We start from the raw sequence: 9,764 nt of genomic DNA on the forward strand, positions 1-9,764 counted from the left end.
CACATCCCTTGGGTTTGTCCTGCGCTGAACGGGAGGCCTATGCAAAAAAAAAAAAACGTTTCGGCGTGGGACAACCCCTTTAATTTTTAAAGAGCCAACCCCTGCAGTTTTAATCGTTTTACTATTTTTATAATTGAAGAAGTTTAAGGTTAGATTTACTCTTTACCCTTGTTACTTTGGCAACAAGTCTCTTTGTCTCGACCTTTGCTGCTTTTCTTTGCTTCATACTTAATTCATCTTTTTTCTAATAGCTTGTTAGTGTTTATTAACTGCCTTCTTGTTTTAGTAGTTTAAATGCTTTCTTTTTACTCTTTTTGGCCCTTTTTATATCTTTATTTTACCACATTGGTTTTCTACTATTCCTATCCCTTTTATTCCTGTAAGGTATGAACCGCTTACAGTGAGCATTTAAAATCCTTTAAAAAAATCCCATTTATTGTCTGTCCTCTTATTTTTGAGGACACTGTTCCAGTCAATAAGATCAAACTTCACCTTCCTGAAAATTAGTGTTTTTGGCTCCCCGATAAAACACTTCATTGAAAGATATGTGGAAATGTATTATATTATGGTCACTATTTCCTAGCTCCCCCCAACTTGCACCTCTGCTATTCTATCAGGTCTTTTGGTTAATATTAAGTCGTCCCTCTAGTTTTATCCTGTACAAGTTGGGTTAGGTAATTATCTATAGTTATTGTCAGAAACTTGTTTCCTTTATGAGATCCACAGATTTCAATTTCCCAGTTTATATCCGGATAGTTAAAGTCACCCATAAAAATGACCTTGTTGTGATTTGCAGCTTCATCTGTTTGCCTTAGTTTTAAGTGGATTCTGTTATATTTGAAGGCTTCTAACAAACCCCATTTGGATTTTATTATTGATTTCTGTCCATGTGTTGCTAGCCATATTGTAAATGTATGTACGGTTGTGGGGATACCAAATAAATATGTCTGTGTTAGTTCAATAAATGTTAATTATTATTGCCAAAAACATTTCTTTGTTTTACAGATTTTTTTTTTACCTTTTCATTTATTTTATTAATTCACTGACAACAAACAGAGACAAGGAAAATGGAAAAGGAATCGTAACCATATATTAGAAAGTTGTATAACTTTTCATTTATCCTGTAATTTTTTGCATAATACTCTTTAAGGGGTTTTCCAAGGTTTCTTTAAATTCTCCAAGGTGCAGGTTAAAAAAAAGAAAAAACAACACTTACTTTTTAAAAGTTCTGCAACTTCAGCGTCACCTCTCTGGTCTCAGAAGCTGCTGCAGAAGTAACATGCTGTTCATCATTCGTGTGATCACTACAGGAGCTTCCTGGACGGGGGGGGCAAAAGTAGAGGCACTAGAGCTGCGGGACTCGTAAGATGTGAGTACTGTTTTTTGTACAATTATCTGCCAACTGGATAGTTAAATAAAATCTCAGAAAACCCATTTAAGGCATTTATTGAACTAGCAATTAAGAGTTGTTGGTTCCTGCTTGCTTATACAATGACCAATGTGCTTCACAATGTTAGTTCCTAGCATACTGTAGATATCTTCACATTGAAATTTCAGATTTGGGTTGTTTTGTACCTTTTTTGTTTTAGCTCAGTCTGATGGGGTAATTCTAAGGTAAGTTATATATAGAATGTCCTATATGGGTATCCACTAAATAAATAGATGTTGTAGTGTAAGGGATTTTCTACTTAATTTGACCTCATTGGTACTGACTGATGTGTAGAACATATCATGAAGAGTAGAGAAACCCTCTGATGCAATAAGACATTGATCGTCTGAATAGTTCAGTGTCAGTGACTTCAGCACTAATCTTAGCTGTGATTTATGCCTACATAGTAAAAAGATACTAGAGGATAGTATAGCAGCTCTGATTACCTGGGTCAAATATATCACCATACTACATACAATTTTTCACCAAGACATATCTTAATGCTGCTGCAAAGGTGTAAACAAAACTACTTTTATAAAATATGTTTTCTGCTCTAATGTTGCCTAGTTTATGGTTAGAGCTATGTTTTTGTTTTGTGTCCTGTTTGTAAAATTCATTATCGTGGGAGTAGCTAGAAGTGTAGAGGCAGCATCAGACCCCGTAGAGGTAGCATCAGACCCCGGTGCCACAGGGGACTCAATGCCCTTCTGCCACATAAGAACATAGCAGCATTATAAATGATAGGTGGGGCCCTGTTATAGATTTTGCACTTTGGTTTAGGCGCTTCAAGTTAAGACTCTAGTCTTATCATACTGCTAATTACCAATCTACTTCTCTTCCTGAATAGTGGTTTAGGCACGATTGGCTTACGTTGACCATATTATACACTATCAATTTATAGAATCATCCTGGAGGGGCTCACACAGGGCTTGCCGTGCTATGTCAGGAATTGGGAGGGAGAGCTTTTGGTGACGTTGCGGAACTCTGATTGGGAGAAGGCCTTTACATTCGCACATAAGCTGCCCCTAGCCTGCTCCGTGCAAGAAAAAAATTTTAAACTCCTTTCCAGGTGGTACAGATGCCCAGATGTGATCCACCACATTTTCCCCTCAGTCTCGGAGGAATGCTGGAGTTGTGGGTCCGAGCATGCTGCACATCTGGTGGGATTGCTCACTTATCCAGCCTTTCTGGAAGAAAGTTTTTGAGTTGTATGAGGGGGCATCACGATGCGCAGCGGAGGTCACCCCGCAGTTAGCACTGCTGTCAATTATCCCTGGCCCATTTGCCGCCATCATAAAGGGGCTGCTACGGCATTTCCTTACAGCAGCCAGAACAGTAATTCCACGCCACTGGCACAGCAACTCAGCGCCTTCAATCCTGGAATTTGTTCAAGAACTAAACCAGTTAATGTACATAGAAGAACTAGGCAACGAAGGAGCAGAGGAACCCAGGCTAAGTGATCGAGCTTGGGCGCTATGGAACATGTACCGTGACTCACCGCAATTTCAGTTAGCGGTGGGATGGTGACGCGATGGGCCTTGGGGGGCATATGGAGCCGGTTCTCAGCTGTAGACTTAACCAGACAACTATTAACAGCGTGATCCATGACAGGCTTCTCCCATTTGCCCTTATGAAATTTTCTCTTCTCCTGAGATTCTCTTTTCCTCTTTTATCTCTAATCTTCCCTTAGTTACCGTATATGTTTGTTTGTCTCTCAATGTTGGTAAGTAATTTGTATATTTGCGAGCCTAACCAGTTAAGAGTTGAACCAGTTAAACAAGTGCAAGAAGGTGTCGGTTATGAGGGCCATGTGTCTTACCTTAATAGTTTTATAAAGATGCCCTCAAGACTTTATGAGAAAGACTCTCAAGTGAAGATACAGTTGACGCAGCTGCAGTGACATTTGTCCTCAAAACTCTCAATCACAAGCTGTGGTCCTGCGAGACCCGCCATAAAATAGATGTCACCTATTCTTCTCTATCTTTTGTTCTGTTTTATATGTGATTAATATGCGAAAATCTCAATAAAAACATATTAAACATATTATACACTATTCTAGCAAAAGTGATTGGACAGTAGTATTTATTTACCCTAGTTAATACTTAGTGGGCCTCCTTTGGCCCTTTTGACATTGGATCTTTCAGCTGGTATTTACCTCTATTCATCCTGTAACATCTCGTGAGTCCTCTCAGAGAATATAAAATAATTGGGACAGCGCCTCGTAGTGAATATTATGCTAATTAGCATATATAAATATGTGGAAAAATTGAGAGGACTTACCCGGAGCCTAGTGGGGTTCCTGGTAGGGTATACCCCACTAGCACCTCCGAGTCCACTTCAGCTTAAAAATAGTGGAGAACCTCTGGATCCGTCCTTATCTCGATGTCCAGGGGAGCCGCTGAGTAATGTATGCTTGCTGCACCCTCAGAAAGCATATGTAGGGAACCACGTTTTTAATGAGAAATCAAAAAGATCTATGCGCTCATTTGCATGGAAATAGAGGTAGCCACTGGTGCTAAATAACAATGTTCATATTTATTCCGAAGGTATAGAAAGGTTACAAGACAATATACAAGCGTCAAAACGCGTTGCATATCGTCTTGTAACTTTTCTATACCTTCGCAATAAATATGAACATTGTTATTTAGCACCTCTATTTCTGTGCAAACGAGCGCAAAGATCTTTTTGATTTTTCATGGAAAACGTGGCTCTCAGAGAAGATAGATACCATTCATATTTTCTGACCTGACATTCTAGTTTGCCCCCAAGATGTTCAGTAGTTCTTCACCGACAAGAACTTTACTGATACTAAAATTTAAATTTTTATTTATTAATCTTCGTTAAAAAAGAGAGTCATATACATATCTAAACAAAAAAAACTCTTAGAGAATACTTGTATGTCCCTCTAGTGTCTAGGACATAACCATACTGGCTATCACCATCCTTCATAAATGAAGCCAATCCTTCTCTTCTTTTTCAATACCCACAGAGTAACTATGGGCATTGATTAGACCAGGTGTGAATACTTAATGTTATATTTTATACGTGTATGCAACGTCTCATCTGGACATATCACCCTTATTCGGGAGCCAATATAATTCTGGTGTTTCACAGTCAATTTTTATGGCTATATAGAGATATGAGACTTTATTCAATTCACGAGTCCCCTCATACAGGTATGAGACTTTGTTCAATCCACAAGTCTCTTAGCATCCATCAACGCGTTTCTATGACACAGCATCAGCGTGTCATTTCATCAGGATGGACTGGTTGCGTACATTCAAATTCGTACACCTCTTTTATTTGATGGTGTGTTTTTTGGTCAAATTTTACTAATAAAGCCCCAGTAAACTGCACTGATGACGTCAGATCAGGGTTGGCGCTTAAAGCCCCATTAGACTGCAATGATAATGTCAGGTCAGGGTTAGCGCATCAAACCAGAGAAAAACGCCGATGCTTTATTAGAGGCAGTTCTCTGGTTTGTTAGATCTAGGCCCTCGTTACTCCTCTTGAAAACCAGCAAAAATTCGGTAAATGCAGATGTCCACAATTGATGTAAGTAGACAATCTGTGCATCAGCCCCCATTCACTACAACCATAGTACATACAGGCTGCTCCAGCTGAGTGCACATTCGCCTTTACAGAAAAATGCGAGCCCACAATGCAGGGCAAATGCAAATGTCTACAATTGATGTAAGTAGACAGTCAGTGCATCAGCCCCTGCTTACTATAATTATAGCATACGCAGGCTGCTCCAGCTGAATGCACGTTTGCCTTTGCAGAAAATGCAAGCCCTCATTTATGGGGTATATAGAATAGAACAAAGCCCACATTAAAGTGGCCAGATTAGTCCAATTACAACCGCAGTTGTGCAGTAAGAAGAACTGGAAAAGCCCACATTTACGTGGCAGAAGAGTATAGATGCCCACATTTATGGGGCAGAGGAGTTAGAGAGCCCACATTTACGGGGCAGAAAGAAGAAGGTTAGAGCCACGTTGGCCGCGATGTTTAGCTGGCAACCAGCGTGACCATAGTGAGACAGAGCTGGTCCGCCGGTGCCTTTCCCCTTCTTAACTACGCATAACTATTCTTGTTTGGGGCTCGTCCTTTTTCATCCAATCAGCACGCTCTCCCATTACACGCCCCCAGCAAGATCTCGCGATACCCGTGACGTCATCACGTCACGGCGTCACTCCGCACACAGCGCCGCCGGATCACATGACTTGTTCGAATCCTGAAGGTGTTACCATCGTTACCGGAACGCTAAGTACTGGCGCATGCGTCCCATGCTTAAAACAGGTAATAGACACTTTTCTCTTCATAGCGATGATACTATTGCTATCAATACCATGATGTCTGTATAGGCATTTTACTATTCAGCCTAATGACAGATCGTTATTAGATGATCCTGTCATTGCCTCAGACCGTTTGATTTCTTAAATTTATTAACATATACGTGCGTGCTTGTTAACGTAGTGGGGGAGAGGGACAGTCATGCCAGGACCATAATGCCCCATTCAAGATGATATTAGGGAAGCAAAGGTCAATTCTGTAAGCCGGACACTCATGATCATCTTCTCATTTCCTGACCACAAGGTAAGTATTCTTATTTATTTATGTATGTGCCTATAATACGGGCAAAAAGGCTTTATTTTTTATTTATTTTTTATTATTCTCTTTCTACTAAAGTCAGGCCAGTTCGTATAGATTTACATTTTTCTTTTTCATAGTGTATTTATTCTATTGCCTAGTGGTATTCATTCGATGTCTCCTATAAAGGCAGATAAAGATGATTATTATATACTTCAGCTTTAATGCGTTATTTATACAAGTGCATCTTTTCATCTTAAAGTCCGCATATTTTGTGGTTACTAACGATCAATAGTTTATCTTAGCTATAATGCAAGCTGTTGTTCTAGATGAATGGTGTAAAGGATAAACATTCATTTAATCCTTTTGGAGCACAAGAGTCCATTCTGAAAATCCATCCGGATTCTTTTTGCTGAAGTTTTCTATCGATATCACCGCGTCTGCCATTACTTCTTATTACTTCAATCCCACGAAATGTTAATGCATCGGGGTTTCCATCATGCTTTTCCTTGACATGTGATGCCAGACTTGTTTTTTCATCACGATTTATATTTCCCACATGTGCAAGCACTCGGCGACGCAGTTGTTGCATCGTTTTTCCAATGTAATCTCTTGGGCACGAACACGTCGCCATATAGACAACGCCACTAGTTCTGCAATTTATAAAATCTTTTATGACATATTCTTTGCCTGTAGATGAGCTTCTGAAGGTCTTACATCGATGCATAAACCTGCATGCCTTGCATCCTGAACAAGGATATGACCCCTTAACTGGCTCTTGTTGCAACCATGTATTTTTTGACGGTGTCTGTAGTAAGTGACTGTGGACCAGACGATCCTTGAGATTTCTCCCACGTCTAAAGGTGATCAAGGGCCGTTCTGATAGGAACTCCTTGATATCCGTATCCTTTGTGAGAATATCCCAATATTTGCTGAGGATGTTACGTACGTCTTGGGATTTCTCATCAAAGGGGCCTATCATCCTGATCAATTTCTCATCCTTTGCCTTTGATTTTACCTCAAGGAGATCTTCCCTCTTTAAACTTTCCGCTTAATTCTGAGCCTCTTTTACCACACTTTCCGGGTAGCCTCTATCAAGAAACCTCTTGCGCATTTCTTGAGATTTAACCCTAAATTCGTCTTCGCTGGAACAGTTTCATTTTACTCTGATAAACTGACTTTTAGGGATTCCCCTTTTCAGCGAGGCTGGATGATAACTACTCCAGTGAAGGAGGGTATTTGATGCTGTTTTTTTGCGGAAAATTGTGGTTTCCAATTGGTTATCCTCAGTTTTCAAGATGGATAGATCAAGAAACGTAATTCTTGTCGGATTACTTTCCGACGTGAGAAATAGATTCAGGTCATTGCTATTCAAACTTGATACAAAATTCTGAAATTCCATCATGTCACCAGTCCACAAAATGAACACATCATCTATAAAACGTAGCCATAAATCGATAGATGCTGTCCATTTTTCATTTCTTTCACAGAACACCCTTGTCTCCTCCCACCAGCCCAGGTACAGGTTTGCATAACTGGGGGCACACGGGCTCACCATAGCTGTACCCCTGAGCTGGTGGGAGAATTTGCCCTCGAACAAGAAATAATTGTGTTCGAGGACAAACGTTAACAGTTGCAACAAAAAGGAGTTGTGCTCCTTGAGGTGATTACCTCTTTGAGACAGAAAAAATTGCACAGCTTCCAGCCCTCTTGCATGGGGGATGGAGCTGTTAACGTTTGTCCTCAAACACAATTATTTCTTGTTCGAGGGCAAATTCTCCCACCAGCTCAGGGGTACAGCTATGGGGAGCCCGTGTGCCCCCAGTTATGCAAACCTGTACCTGGGCTGGTGGGAGGAGACAAGGGTGTTCTGTGAAAGAAATGAAAAATGACAGGATCATCTAATAACGATCTGTCATTAGGCTGAATAGTAAAATGCCTATACAGACATCATGGTATTGATAGCAATAGTATCATCGCTATGAAGAGAAAAGTGTCTATTACCTGTTTTAAGCATGGGACGCATGCGCTAGTACTTAGCGTTCCGGTAACGATGGTAATACCTTCAGGATTCGAACAAGTCATGTGATCCGGCGGCGCTGTGTGCGGAGTGACGCCGTGACGTGATGACGTCACGGGTATCGCGAGATCTCGCTGGGGGCGTGTAATGGGAGAGCGTGCTGATTGGATGAAAAAGGATGAGCCCCAAACAAGAATAGGTGGAGTTATGCGTATTTAAGAAGGGGAAAGGCACCGGCGGACCAGCTCTGTCTCACTATGGTCACGCTGGTTGCCAGCTAAACATCGCGGCCAACGTGGCTCTAACCTTCTTCTTTCTGCCCCGTAAATGTGGGCTCTCTAACTCCTCTGCCCCATAAATGTGGGCATCTATACTCTTCTGCCACGTAAATGTGGGCTTTTCCAGTTCTTCTTACTGCACAACTGCGGTTGTAATTGGACTAATCTGGCCACTTTAATGTGGGCTTTGTTCTATTCTATATACCCCATAAATGAGGGCTTGCATTTTCTGCAAAGGCAAACGTGCATTCAGCTGGAGCAGCCTGCGTATGCTATAATTATAGTAAGCAGGGGCTGATGCACTGACTGTCTACTTACATCAATTGTAGACATTTGCATTTGCCCTGCATTGTGGGCTCGCATTTTTCTGTAAAGGCGAATGTGCACTCAGCTGGAGCAGCCTGTATGTACTATGGTTGTAGTGAATGGGGGCTGATACACAGATTGTCTACTTACATCAATTGTGGACATCTGCATTTACCGAATTTTTGCTGGTTTTCAAGAGGAGTAACGAGGGCCTAGATCTAACAAACCAGAGAACTGCCTCTAATAAAGCATCAGTGTTTTTCTCTGGTTTGATGCGCTAACCCTGACCTGACATTATCATTGCAGTCTAATGGGGCTTTAAGCGCCAACCCTGATCTGACGTCATCAGTGCAGTTTACTGGGGCTTTATTAGTAAAATTTAACCAAAAAACACACCATCAAATAAAAGAGGTGTACGAATTTGAATGTACGCAACCAGTCCATCCTGATGAAATGACACGCTGATGCTGTGTCATAGAAACGCGTTGATGGATGCTAAGAGACTTGTGGATTGAACAAAGTCTCATACCTGTATGAGGGGACTCGTGAATTGAATAAAGTCTCATATCTCTATATAGCCATAAAAATTGACTGTGAAACACCAGAATTATATTGGCTCCCGAATAAGGGCGTCCACCCACTGGCGATTTTTTTACCTGCGAAATTCGCAGCATTTTTTTCTCTGCAGGGGTCTATGGGACTTGTAATGTTAAAATCGCGATCGCGCAAAATCGCAAATTACGGCGAAATCGCGATTTTGCGCGATCGCGATTTTAACATTACCAGTCCCATAGACCCCTGCAGAGAAAAAAATGCTGCGAATTTCGCAGGGAAAAATAATCGCCAGTGGGTGGCCGCCCTAAGGGTGATATGTCCAGATGAGACGTTGCATACACGTATAAAATATAACATTAAGTATTCACACCTGGTCTAATCAATGCCCATAGTTACTCTGTGGGTATTGAAAAAGAAGAGAAGGATTGGCTTCATTTATGAAGGATGGTGATAGCCAGTATGGTTATGTCCTAGACACTAGAGGGACATACAAGTATTCTCCAAGATTTTCTTGTATAGATATGTATATGACTCTCTTTTTTAACGAAGATTAATAAATAAAAATTTAAATTTTAGTATCAGTAAA

The sequence above is a fragment of the Eleutherodactylus coqui genome, chromosome 8 (genome assembly GCF_035609145.1).
Source record: "Eleutherodactylus coqui strain aEleCoq1 chromosome 8, aEleCoq1.hap1, whole genome shotgun sequence".
Classification (NCBI taxonomy): Eukaryota; Metazoa; Chordata; class Amphibia; order Anura; family Eleutherodactylidae; genus Eleutherodactylus; species Eleutherodactylus coqui.